This window comes from Megascapheus bottae, chromosome 19 (assembly GCF_031878675.1).
Source record: "Megascapheus bottae isolate mThoBot1 chromosome 19, mThoBot2.hap1, whole genome shotgun sequence".
NCBI lineage: Eukaryota > Metazoa > Chordata > Mammalia > Rodentia > Geomyidae > Megascapheus > Megascapheus bottae.
The window spans coordinates 28,115,797-28,129,763 of record NC_143527.1 but is presented as its reverse complement, the minus strand read 5'-3'; the positions used below and the strand labels follow the sequence as shown (position 1 = coordinate 28,129,763).

At 35.3% G+C, this 13,967-nt stretch overlaps 1 protein-coding gene across 9 annotated transcripts in view; it reads left to right on the top strand.

Moving 5' to 3' along the window:
* The window catches only part of Dtna (dystrobrevin alpha), a 287,652-nt gene that overhangs the window by 58,780 nt on the left and 214,905 nt on the right, over window positions 1-13,967 (top strand). Inside the window, exon 1 of one of the 9 annotated variants that reach the window (XM_090353261.1) lies at window positions 12,488-12,509. The exons of the other annotated variants lie outside the window; for them this stretch is intronic. The gene's annotated coding sequence lies outside the window, so the exon portion shown is untranslated. Of the gene's footprint in view, window positions 1-12,487; window positions 12,510-13,967 lie in introns of those variants that run through there. 9 annotated transcript variants of the gene reach the window in all.

Sequence of the window (13,967 nt, the reverse complement as noted above, 5' to 3'; positions counted from 1 at the left end):
AGTTAATCTCCTGTCTCTAGGATCTCTACATACCATACACTACCACCACCCCAATACAAAGAACAACATATCCATTTTCTAAAAATTATAGTTTTATCCATGATCATTGGCTCACAAGCCCTTCAAATAAAAGCTGAGTGCCTTTATCAACTCTCATAAGGTCTGTCACAATGTGTATCTATTATTTTAATAATTATCACCAGCATTTTACTAACAATACTTTCATCTACTGACATAATCCACCTATTTCTTTTTTTTAAAGTGTTTTCTTTTTTTCCATATATTTTATTGTAATTAATAGAAAGGTTACATTATATTCACCAAATAGAAGGTACATTACTTCACAAACATTGACACCCTTTCTCATGTCTTGGTCCCCATTTCCCTCCCCTCCTCCCTTCTCCCCCCTCCCCGATCATCTTGATTTCCCCCCTTTCCTATCCAATTTCAAATAACCAATTAAGCATATATAAAATATATCAGATAACAGGTGAAATATTATAACAATATGAGATAACCAGGGGACAGCAAAAGAGATGAGAGATTACATAGTACATTAAGGACAACAATCATTCATTATACGGCTTTTGTTTCTATAGCCTGAAGGTCCTTACATCCACCTATTTCTTTTTATCACACATTCCTTTGTGTATCTTTCCTTTCACTTCATAAATCATCTCCATGGTTCTTTCTCTAATGATCTAGTTTGCCTGCTACTGCAAGAGGTCCTACTAGCAAGAGTTATGTCTTATCTCTTTGTGTATTCTCAGTAACTGGTACACAGAAATTTAGGCTTAAGGAATTTGCATCTGTCGTAAGGATAATTTTCCTCAATGATTTATTGTTTTTCACTTTACACTTTTATATGCTACCCTTTGTCCTTAGTCTCTTTTTCTGCAGTAGTAAATCACTAATGGTCAGATAGGCCAAGGAGACTCCGGAAAAGACATATTTGCTTGTCTCACAGTTGTCATTGTTTCGAATGAAAGGATTAGCTGTTTTCTTTTAATGTCACATGAGTTCAATTTAGGACAAGAGGGAAGTATGATAAATCAGATGGACCTTATAAAGATACTTGCAATCAAAAGATAATCACAGATTAGGAAAATTAATATGCATCAAAAATCTATTCCAGCATGTTAGATAGCACAAGAAAAAGTCAATGATAACTAAATAAAAATTATTGTATTTCATACAACCTGAATCTTGACTATCCCAAAGCACTGACTTATTTTCAGACCAAAGTGTTGTGGGCAAGAAAAGCAAGCCTCTGATTGCTTGTTTGATATTACTTAAAATCTTAAATCTGTTTAAAAAATTAGCATTTTAATGATTTGCTATAGAACTTTGACCTCATTTTGTTCTCAGCATATGTTAAGCAAAGATAAATGGAATTTAGTTGGTGAGAACCAAAAAGAAAATATATAGCTGGTTTAAGGATATTTATTCAGTTGCATCTTCTTTGAACTGTTCATGTATTTTTCCTACATTTATTGATATAGTATGATAGCTTGATATGCCATATCCTGAGATTTAGGAAATTAGGAATTCAGCATATTTTTCTTTTAAATATAGGATTCTCACAGTCTTCATATGGGTAAGACCAAAAATTATCTCTTTAAATGTATTTTGAAACTAATGAAAGGCAATGGTTAAAATGTGAACCCAGAATTCCTGTCTTGCATGTGAAAATATGGTGCTGGCCTTTTCATTTTTTTATGTATCTATAGAAGAAATGAAAATGAGTCATAAATAGTAGTGATTAAATCATTACGTCTAAGTAGCCTAGCTATCCTGGCTCATGGATTCAACAATGTAAGTTCTACTTTGTTTTTCAACTGTGCTAGGTAATAGAATTATTTCCTCAGCCTGGGCACTAGATGTTGACACTGGATAATATCAAGTTGAAACAATAGATTAATTAATGTTTATTTAGGTATTCTTTTCATCATATTCTTTATTTATTTGTGCTGATCCTAGGCATTGGTTTTTGTAAAAAAAATTATGCCTTTCTCAGTAAATAATATTTTTCTTTCTCAAAGCCAAGTGATAGTGTAGTTCTAGTGTTACTTTGAGCCTTAAAACAATGTCATGTTTTGCAGAAACTTTTATATGATTTGGCATCCAGATATCTGAATAATTTCTATATACAAGGAAAGAATTAAACATTATGAATATTTTACCACGTATTATCTTGGAACTTAATATAAATCAGAAGTACATTTATCTGCATAAATAAAGCTGGGCTTTGCATTTCTGCAAAGTAAATATGCTCTGAGGATGACTCTGAGTCACTCTTGAGTCATGAAAGCTCTGTAATCCTTTACATATTTTAAAAAGAGCAATAGAGTTATTTTTATTATGTCCCTTTTTGGTCTCATTTTACTTTTATACCCATTCCTATATAATGTCATAGCTCACATATTTGTGCATAATGCAACAATGAATTTCCCCTCCTCCCCAAAAATCGCAGTTGAAGAATACAGATGTCTTCATTAGTTTAATTAAAGAATATAGATTAACTGTGAGTCAAATTGATCTTTTCATGCAAATGAACTTCCAAGTTTCAGATTGGTTCATTAGTTTACATTTATATCTACAGATTGACATATAAATATGTTTGCTCATTTACCAAAAGATACTGTTTGTTAAATGTAATAATTCTTCATGCTGATCTAATTTTTTTTTTTTGTCAGTTATGGGGCTTGAATTCTGATGGGCCTAGGCATTGTCCCTGAGCATTTCAGCTCAAGGCTATGGCTCTACCACCTGAGCCACAAATCCACTTCCGGTTTCCTGGTTAATTGAAGATAAGCCCACGCTGGCTTTGAGCTTCGATCGTCAGATCTCAGCCTCCTGAGTAGCGAGAATTATAGACATGAGCCACCATGCCCGGCAATGACCATCTAATTTTGCAGATTATTTTGTAGGTAAACAACGTACATTATTTTCTGGTGCATATGTGATAAGATTAAGCTGTAGACATAGAAAGGTTCCCAATTGAGGATGTATGGTTTCCCAAGACTTAAATACAACTTCTGGTCTAAGGTTTCTACTCAGGCTAAAGGTTTATCCACATTGCTACTTACATCTTAAAACAATGCATTTTTTTTTTCCCCATGCTGAACCTTCCTTGGCCAAAATATTCCAACGGGTGGGGAGCACAATTCTACCTCATAGCCTGGAAAGAGGGAAGGAGGGACGAGAAGATGTGTGAAGAGCTGTAATGATGTCCAACTACTGGATAATAAGCAACCACAGATTCCCAGAGCCTAAACTTAAAATCCTGCACTGCTACGGACAGGCCCATTCTTTGTAAAGAACATGCAAGCAGGCTACCCAGAGAAGGGGGGTAATGTTATCTGCCTGCTTACATCCTTTGACTCTCATCTCCACTAAGACATTCTGGCTTGCTCAGTCTTTGCTGTTTCCAGTGTCTGTGTCCTCATAGCCACAGCTTCTGTAGTGCTGAGGGCTAACATTGTACCTAGCCTCACTCCGAACATTCAAGATGTCCCTGCCCACACAGTTTCTAGAGCTAAAAGTTGTTTCCATTAGTACAACTCCTGTGGAACACAGAGAGCAAATGTGAAATGTTAACTTTCCCATATATAAGAACAAAAGAGCTCTCTTTTTGTTTTCTTTCTTTTTTTTTTTCAGGTACCAGTTGCAAAGTAAAAGGAGCAGGCATGGGGGGAAAAAGCAAGCTATTGTAATACATATTTAAATGAATACTGTTGAATAGAATTTGCATCCAGATAATCTTACTTTTTGCTTAGCATTTCCTTTCAAATAAAACTCAGGAATTCAAAGATTTATGAGACACTTAAAAGTTTTAAAATTTTAAGCCAGTGTTTTAAGATCCTCAGGGGTTTTAATTTAAGTCTGAAAATCTAATTTGTGTTCTGGGGAGCAATTATCCTAGAAAGTGCAATAAGGGGAGGTAAGGTTTCTGGATCAAATAAATTGTTGCATACATATTGTGTCCTTCTATTGATGACTTAGGCCATTATTAGCATTCAAGGTTTGTGAATGTTCTATGATAAAGACAAACATTTAACTTTTTTCAATGCAGTGTTTCCCAGACTAATTTGAAACTTCAGCAAATTAGCTTATGTAGGCAGGCAACCAAGAAGGTAGGTAGGTAGGTAGGTAGATAAATGGCAAGTAGGTAGGTAATGTAGGGAGATGATTTACAGCACAAAACATACTTTAGTAAGTTCTCCTTTAATCACAGATATGCTTGATTGATAATTTACATTTTTATTGTATTTGATATAATGCTTTCAGAAAATAAAACTAAGAGTATTAAAGGGCTTTATAGTAATTTATTTTCATTTTCTTAATAAAAGGCATTTGCCTCTATATCACCTTTATAATAACAATAAACTATTTATAACAAATTGTTTAAGGCATTTGTTTTAAACCAGAAGAAACCAAATTTTCAATTAACAGTGTCTATGAATGCCATACACTACCCAAGCATATCGTTTGTGATGCAGCACAAAGAAGAAAATTGCCTATGTTCTTTAGAACCCAGAACTAGAAAGAGAATGGCCACATTTTATCCATTTTGTTCATATCTCTAATTTAGTTTATATTTTATATTATGATATTAGTTTTTTAGACCTAACTTCCATTTCTTTATTAAGACCTTGTGAAGAAAAAAGTTATCTTCAATTTTGAGAGGTTTCTAGATAATATTTTGCTTACTCTTTTTTAATTCACTAATTTTAAAGTGTAAAAATGACACAGACTTGCTGGATTTTGCAAAATTGCCTGCCGCAGTTACCACCTATAAGAATTGTCCTGGGCAAGAAAAAGAGATAGATTGACAGAAACAAAGTATTTATTGTTCCTTTTAGAATATATAGGTTTTATTCAATTAAGTACAATAATTACTTTTCTTTAAACTTTTATACTGCCAGTAAGTCTTTTCAAAAAAATAATACACACACACACACATAGCTTAGCTGGGCTCTGGAGACTCACTATTGTAATTCTAACAACTCAGGAGGCTCAGATCTGAAGATTAAGGTTTGAAGCCACCTGGGAGCAGGAAAGTCTGTGAGAGTCTTACATCCAATAAACTAATAAGAAGCACCCGGGCCCTGAATTCAAGCCCCACGACCTGCACACACATATGCACACAAAGTCCTAGATATGAGATTTATATGTAGGGTAGATTAGATGTGACAGGTTCTGATGAGATCTCATTCCCCCCTCCCAAGATTTCTCTGCTTCTCATTCATTAGCAATTTCCATTCATTTTTCTGCCTTTTAAATGCTAGATAAAGCTTTAAAAACAGTTTGTAAAGTACACTCTCTAAAGCCAGGTGCGGTGGCTCATGCCTGTAATCCTAGCTACCCAGGAGACTGATATCTGAGGATAGAGGTTCAATGCCAGCCCAGGAACTAAAGAATGATAAACTCCTATCTAGGAAACCAGAAGTGGGGCTATGGCTCAAACGTAGGGAGGAATGTAGCCTTGAGCCCAAGAGTTCAGGGACAATGCTCAGGCCCAGAGTTTAAGCCCCATGACCCACAAAAAAATACAAAAAAAACCCGAAGACAACAAAAAACATGTCACACTCTCTACACCTCTACACCACTAATAGAGAAATCTTTCAATACAACTTTTGAATACTAGAAATGCTTAGACATCTTTTTCTCTAGGATTAACTTTTGTTAATACTGTATGTTATAATGAAACTCAGGAAGTATAAGAATGTCACTAGTACCTCTAAACTACCATTAGGTTCTGGAAGGCTCCTTTGCAAGTCTTTGAATAGACATATAGTAATACTGTGTTTCAGATTTGCTAAATTATGAAGTCAATTATATCCACATTCTGAAACTAGCTAGCACCTAAAACTTTTGGAAGACTGGGAAATATCTGTTGTAATCATTTGCTAGACACTGGAACATAAATCCAAGTTACTTAGATTTACTGTATTACAGTTTCTCCTCTAAAATGACATGAGGGAAGCATTTAACTTAATGAGGCAGAGGGTCTTGGCATGCAAGTTACATTATATTTTTCATTGCATAGGAGTAAATTATTGCTTCAGTTTTTTATATGATACTCTAGTGGCCTGGAAGAGACAATGTAGCTTTCAGAAATGCCTGCTTCTATCTTAGGCAATAACTTACCCCCTGAGAGGATGCTTACTGAGAATTACCCATAACATTTCTCACTGGAAGCAAAATTTCTTGAAGGTCAATCTCTGATACTATACATGAACATGACTTTAAAAAAACACCTTAGGAGCAATAACTGAAGTAATAATCCTGCATATATTACTTTACAAAGGGGAAAATTGATGAACATTTTCTTTCTGCCTTTAGCATTTATAGAACAAGAAAAATTCTAGGTAAGACAGACATTTCTTCCTTGACATTTCTTCTTTGTTGCTACACTACGTTATCAGTAACTATGGCTCTTTTAACTGTGATCTTTGGCAGTTTAGAGTTATGACAATTAAATAGACTGTTCTGTGTTTATAAGCAAGAATCTTAGTCCTATTTTGAACATCAACCAATGTTAAGTATAGACTTAAACATTGAAGATAAAACTTTGTAAGACTTTCCTTTCTAATAAGATGATATAAGGATTTAACTAAAACAAAGGCAAATAAAAATGTCCTCTCCAGTGAGTGTTGCAACATTTAAATTTTAGAGCTTGACAATTTTCAGTGTAGAGTCCTGTCTCCAGGATTTCTGCCAAGCTATCACCAGTACTCTGATGATGAGGAATGAAACAAATGCAAGCCCTTGTGCCAGGCTTAGTTGGATATGCATTTGCTAAAAGAGAAGCCAACACACTTCTTATGCAGACCATCAAAATTACAACTCAGGAACACATACACACACACACACACACACACACACACACACACACGATGCTTTTTTACTAATTCAAGAATTAAAACAGAACTGTGTTCAAAGGCAACAACAAAAGTATCAGGAACAGCTGGTGCTGGCTGGCTCCTCTTTTTATCTTGTGTGGTTTTTGTACACAGCAGTATGTCCTCCTGTGGCTGCAGCAGAAGGATCTCAGAAATTCTTACCTGAACAAGGTGGAATATAACCCTTTTGTGGTCTAACTCCAGTGATGACTCAAACATCATTCATAGTCCGACGTGACTGCTGTCTGTTACAATTATTATGTGATTTAAGAGACTATCTATTCTCCTTACAGGGCTAAAATCAACTTATATTATATAGCGATATAAGAGAATAATCAAGTTAGAATTTTTTGTAAAAGAAAGATTATATGAAAATATTTAAGCTCTTGGAAGAACACAAATATACCACAGTTATTTACTCAATAATATGTTTTGGGTATTTAAAATATTCAATAGCATATTTAATGTTTGAATATTAATTGAGTATTTAATATATATCGAATATTTACTATTATTCAGTATATATTGTTGAGTAAATATGTACAGAGTAAATAACTGGGTCTTACATATATAAGTTTTGGCCACTGGAGGGCTCTGTTTTTTTATTTTATTTATTTATTTTATTTATCTGTTTCAAAATCAACTCAATATAGCTGCAGCTTCCAGTATAATAAATTTACATCTTAGCATAATGAAGTCCAGTTTGTCTGTATCAGAACTCATAATATCATGTGCAATTTCAAGGTACAAAACACAATAAACCAGATGTCACTATGTTCTTTCATAATTTCGCAATAAAAAATTTTCACATTGAACAAAGATAGCAATGTGTCTATTTTCAGAATCCTTTTATAACTAAGACTCATGTCAAAATTGCAATAATCTGCATAATTCAAGAAGACATTCTTAACAGTTGTCATTACAATACGAATGACATATTTGAGAGACTGAGGTATTGAACCCAAGGCCTCATACTCACTAGACAAGTGTCCTATCATTTTGAGCTATTCCTCTAGCCTTTTGTTTGTATTTCAGTTTTGAAAGAGAATCCCACTTCCTTTATGCAGGATGATCTTGAACTTCCTCCTCTACTTCCCAAACCAAAGGACTTATAGCCAAATACCATTCCTGGCTTTCTGTTTGACATTTTATTTACATGGTGTCAAGTTCTTGCCTTTAAGGTCTATACTGTCAAGACAAAAGACACGCAGATATGGTAATGTATACTTATATTGAGGAAATTCCTAGTTTAAAGGATGGAGGTGCTCAGAGAAGGTATGATGGAGAAAAAATGGGAGTGCTGTTCAGTCTTCACAGACAGTGATTGTTTTCTGAAATACAGAAAGATGGGAAGAGCGTACATAACTAAAGGTACAGGGAGCGAAAGTACAGAGCTTCCTGGTGTCTAACCAGCACTCTGGTATAATAAGTGCTCTGTGGGACAGGTCTTCTGTGTCATTCAGCAGGCTTTCTCTCTGTTCTTCAGAGGCCTTCGTGCTGCCCTTCCCCCCAGTCTACACCCAGGAAACATAGAACTGAAATCTCTTCACAAGAGACCTGGAAACAGATTTTACTTCAGCCTCTAATGTAGTCTTTACATTTTCATTTTATTTCACAGATGAATCTTTGTCTTATTTAATAGTTTTTGTCTCTAAATTATCGGGAAGATGCACCGTTTTAGTCAATCATTTCACCTTCTGGATACAATAACTTCTCACCCAGGTGTCCTTAAGAGTGCCACTTGATTATAAATTCCTTTTGATTAAGCAACATAGCTACTGGTAGCTGTGATTGTCCCAAGAAAGAACCTGGAGCTGGGCCGGGAGTTTGGCCTAGTGGTTAAAGTGCTTGCCTAGCATGCATGAAGACCTGGGTTCGATTCCTCGGTACCACATACATAGAAAAACGCTGGAAGTGGTGCTGAGGCTCAAGTGGTAGAGCTCTAGCCTTGAGAAAGTCCAAGGACAGTGCTCAGGCCCTGAGCTCAAGCCCAGGACTGGCAAAAAAAAAAAAAAAAAAAAAGAACCTGGAGCTGTATGTGTGGTTTGTGCCACAGTTTCTGCCCAAAGGAAATGTGAAGACCTCAGGAAAACCCAGGTATCACCAAAAATAACTAAGTAAGGAATCACAAGAAATAAATTTTAGTTAAGTTAATTACTCCAAGTGGCCAATTTAAAGATGGCAAAAAATGGATGTAGAGAAGGGAGCATACTGCAGTAATTTACTCATAAATATTAGATTAACTAGGTTATGATTTCTAGTTAAATGGAGTCTGACTCCGGCCACTGAGGAATGTTTTCATAAATTTTTAAACTTCAATTCTGTAGAAATCTACAGGAAAGAATAAAAGTTTCATCCATTGGGGTTTTTTTTGTGTGTGTAGTGGAATGATTCATTCTGTGTGAAAATAAAAATTAAACTTCATCATTTTCCCTTATAATGTTAAGTGTGGTGGTTTTTTTTCACCTGTTTTTTTTAAGCTAGTAGATTTTCAATCATCCACAGAAAATTTTGGTATTTTTACCTGCTGTCAACAACTGTAACCTTGAAGTATATGTGCTAAGACGATGACATGACGGGAGGGGGAGTAGCATTTCTCAAGGATGTTGTACATTTTGTCCCATTGCAAGATCCTATAATCAGAACTCCTTCATTCCACATTATGTCATGTGTAAGGTCATCACTGAATAGACATTTATTTTGTTTTGTGCCCTTAATTTTTGTTGCAATTTAGCATATGATATGGATGGCTCAGGGGCCAGAAATATAGCCTAGTGGTAGAGTGCTTGCCTAGCATGCAGGAAGCCCTGGGTTGGATTCCTTGGTACCACATACACAGAAAAAGCTGAAAGTGGTGCTGTGGCTCAGTTGGCAGACTGCTGGCTGTTAGAGGAAATTTATTTTTTTTAAAGAATTATCTTGAATAAATTATCTGCATAAATATAATACTTATCATTTATATCTTCAGGATAAGGAGCTCTGACACATAGCTCATGAACATATGTGTCAGGGAAAAATTATCTCTGAAAATAAGTTTGTAGGCTTTGTTTGTTGTGTAAGGAAAACTACAATACAACACTGTCCAGTTTTAACTATCTCAATCCTGGAGAATGAGCTAACTTAAATGCTAAATTGTTACAAGTGATCTCATTTTGATGTCTTATGTAATTATTATTGCCTTCAAATTTTCTTTCACACCATGCATTAGGAAAATACGTTGTTTTTCTCTTTTATAACAGGTGCCGCATGCACATAATTTTTTCTTCTTTACCTGCTGGTGATCTCTGCCTTGGGTGATGCTGCTTAGATTCCCATCGTTTCTTGTCATTGAGTACACAATAAATATTTGTAGAATTAACCTTACTGTCTTTTCTGGTATTTTTTTTCTGGTATTTTTAAATAATTAAATATTCCATTTTGAAAATGGAAGTGAAAATTTTAAGTGATCAGCAATGACCAATCAAATAAATGATTATTGACAATAATGAAAGCAAAGAAAAATTTCTAAGAATGCTATGAAACTATTTCTTTCCCAAAATGTTTGACAATACTCTGCTCCCCATTCTCTTCATTTTGGTCCAGCTCTATATTATTATCAGTCAGATCACATTTTGTCTTATTTTAAATGTTTTTGTAATTCAATTTTTCTACATTTTTATCATCAGTTAGTTGTATGGGGTTTTCATTTTGACAGGGGCACATATGCAGGCTGTGTACCTCGATCACACTCAATGACTCTGTCACTCTTCTTCATCTCATATTCTATTTCTTTTTTTTTTTTTGCCAGTCCTGGGTTTTGAACTTAGGGCCTGAGCACTGTCCTTGGGCTTTCTCAAGGCTAGAGTTCTACCACTTGAGCCACAGCACCACCTCTGGATTTTTCTATGTATGTGGTACCAAGGAATCAAACCCAGGTCTTGGTGCATGCTAGGCAAGCACTCTACCACTAGACCAAACTCCTGACCCTCAACATTTTATTTCTTAAGTTTTATTTTTTAGCAGATTTTTGTCATTTTTTTACCCATAGATTTTTGTCTTTGTAGAGTGTGCATCAGGGAACTATTCCATATAGTGAAACAATAAGGTCATGCTTGATTACCATGTGTTTACGTCATCAGTTTGTTCTATTTCCAAGGCCACTAGTCAAGTACATAAGGAGTATTCCATGAGCCAAGGAAGATAGTGTCTTCTGTCATTCTTTATGAGGACTTTGCATGAGTCAAACCAAACCATTGATAGCTGCTGCCTTTCTCCTCACAGAAATCATCTGATATCTAACTAAAAACAGTGAGGCTGGAGAGACCCTTTCATTGTCCAACATTAGAACAAATCAAAGTGGAAGTCACAAATCAAAGTGGAAGTCTCAAATCAAAGATTACCTGACTTATAATCCAGAAAATTTTCTAGGATGCTTCTCAAAGCTTTGTAATATTGACAGAGAAAGGGTTCCTGGGCCAGGCATTTCTTCACTGTTGAAGGGAACTCTCGCAGCACAATACTGTGGTATTAAGTGCGGTCACTGGTCTTGCTCAGGTAGCATAGGCAGGATGATTTGGGGTATGTTCATGAGATGAATGCATCCAAAAAGGTGAGGACAGGTGTGAAATTCCAGGAATAATATGCATAATTGAGCCAAATGTCTGTGGTTCTCATGTGTTATACTAGCTATGTAAGAGGTTAAGACTTAAGAAATGGAAGTTTGAAGCCAGCCTTGGAAGAAGAGTCCAGGAGAGTCTATCTCTTATTAACCAGAAAAACACCTGACAGAATAGTAGCTCAAATAGTAGTGCATTAGCCATAGCAAGCAAACCAACTAATTGCTAATGACACAGGAAAATGCTATTATTACCCAGCAGTAACAATTATTAGGACATTAACGTGTACAATTAGACATGATTATATATAAATATTTATAGGGAAAAAAGGTCCTAGAAAGAAATGTTCAGTGTGATTATGTTAATGTTGCATGATATGAAGATTAGTTTTCTCTTTGCATTTGCCACACAAATCTTTTATATATACCATTAAAAATGTGCCCAGAAAAAATATGAAATTTATAAAGTCAAATCTCAGATTTACTTTCCTTGGGTCTTAGCAATTCTTGGTTGGGGGAGGGAAGAAGAGTGATTTTATTTCCTTTCAAACCTTTACCTGGTAGTATGCCTCTCATCCCTACTGAAGAAATAACACCATTTCATTGTAGTTCAAATCCTTTCCAGGCTTTTAGACAAGATCGTTCACCTATAATGAAAATTTAACTGATAGAAGGATATAATCTTCTCGGAAGTTTCCTCCAGGCTCAGGTGTTGAGCTCTATAAATCTTGATTCATAAAAACTCATTTATTTCTTCAGAAACTGTCATTCTTTTAGCACAGAAAAAGTTCAGGAGATTCACAAGTTTTTGAAGGACAAAGAGGTGTTCTTTCTTGTATATATTTACTTCTTTATTTAGTATTTGTAAATGTGATGTATGGAGGGGTTATAGCTACATAAGAGAGATCATGAGTACATTTCTTTTTGAACAGTGTCACCTCTTTAAAAAGAAGACTCCAAGACTCCAAGAATACTGCCGATGCTATGACTAGCTCTATTGGAGAACAGTAAGATTGTTGTCATTAATTCTGCAGTATGTACACTCATCATGAACTATTATGGCACTCTGACATTTTCAACTTACCTATAAAAACCTCCCTGCCAATTTTGTTCTTATCATTACAAAGCATTCTATAGAAGAGCCTAAATGAAGATATTATACTCATGCGCTTTCATGATGGCTGATTTGAATTCTCAAGAGTTGTCTTCTGCAAAGTACCATTGGACAGAACATAGGGCTGTGTGTCAGGGCTGTCAAAGGACTACCTTAAAGCACACACAGCTGAATGGTATGATAATGTTACTTGTACAGTGTCCAGGGCTGAAAAATCTCAGGTTTAGCAAAATGGGAAACCAAAACAAAAACAAATGTGATTCAGAGGCCAGACAGTCCAGGCATACTGAATCTTGAAGGCTTTCATTTTCATTTTGGGGGGGGATTGGGATAAACATTAGAATAAAACCAAATGAAGTTCCTCATATAAAATAGAGGTGCATCTTTGGAGACTGTGTGTGTGTGTGTGTGTGTGTGTGTTTCGACAGTGTTTCTTTTCTTATTTGTACAAAGGCACTTCATCTTTCTGAATCTTCCTCTCAATGTAATATTTTCCAAATTTCTTTCTCTAAGGCAAAGAACGCTCTAGCTGGAGCTAGTGATTGAAGTTAGTATAAAAGTAGATGACACAAATGGACTAAAATAAGGCATTTGCCTCCTCATGTTCATTCATAGACCAAATACTTTTGAGCACCTGTTGTGTGGCAAGCATTAGCCTCGGGGTAGGCAATCATTCAAGGAATTAAATAGATACAAAGGGAGAAGTCACCACGAGTACCAATAAATGCAGCTACATCAGTGAGTGAGACATCAGCGTGTTCTGAAAGCTGTGTGTTTAAAACTCTTAATTCTTCCCAACTGTGTTGAAAATTGTCCACAGCAGCTATTTTAACTTTACACAGACGCAGCGCTTTTATAACAAGAAAATGCTCATATTTTCAGCTCAGGCTCTTAAGAGAGGGAAACAAGACAGATGTTTTTGCTAAGCCTAAGAAATTGATTTGAACTGAATTTATTAAAATTACTCAAAGCACTTAGTGGATAGTTTTTCCATGACCACATCCATAAGAAATTCTGTCCACCTGGAAACAAATGAATTATGTCAAGATTAAATCAATAGAGCAAGAAAAGGAAGATAGTCAACTACTGATTGGTCATGTCATGAAATGTTTCTTGATTGTTTCAATACAAATATATATTTTACTTAGCTTTTGCCAGTTACAGAAAAATGGGTTTGTAGAAATATTAAAACCAAGTTATTTCTTTACTCTTTTTTCCCCCTTATGGTTTATCTCCTATTTTGATTGCTGTATCTGACTTTGGTACCTGTTGTATTGTCTGTACATTTATTTGTTTAATTGAATAGGGAAGGGAAGAGGAAAAAAGATGAGGAGACAAAGGATGAAGGGTG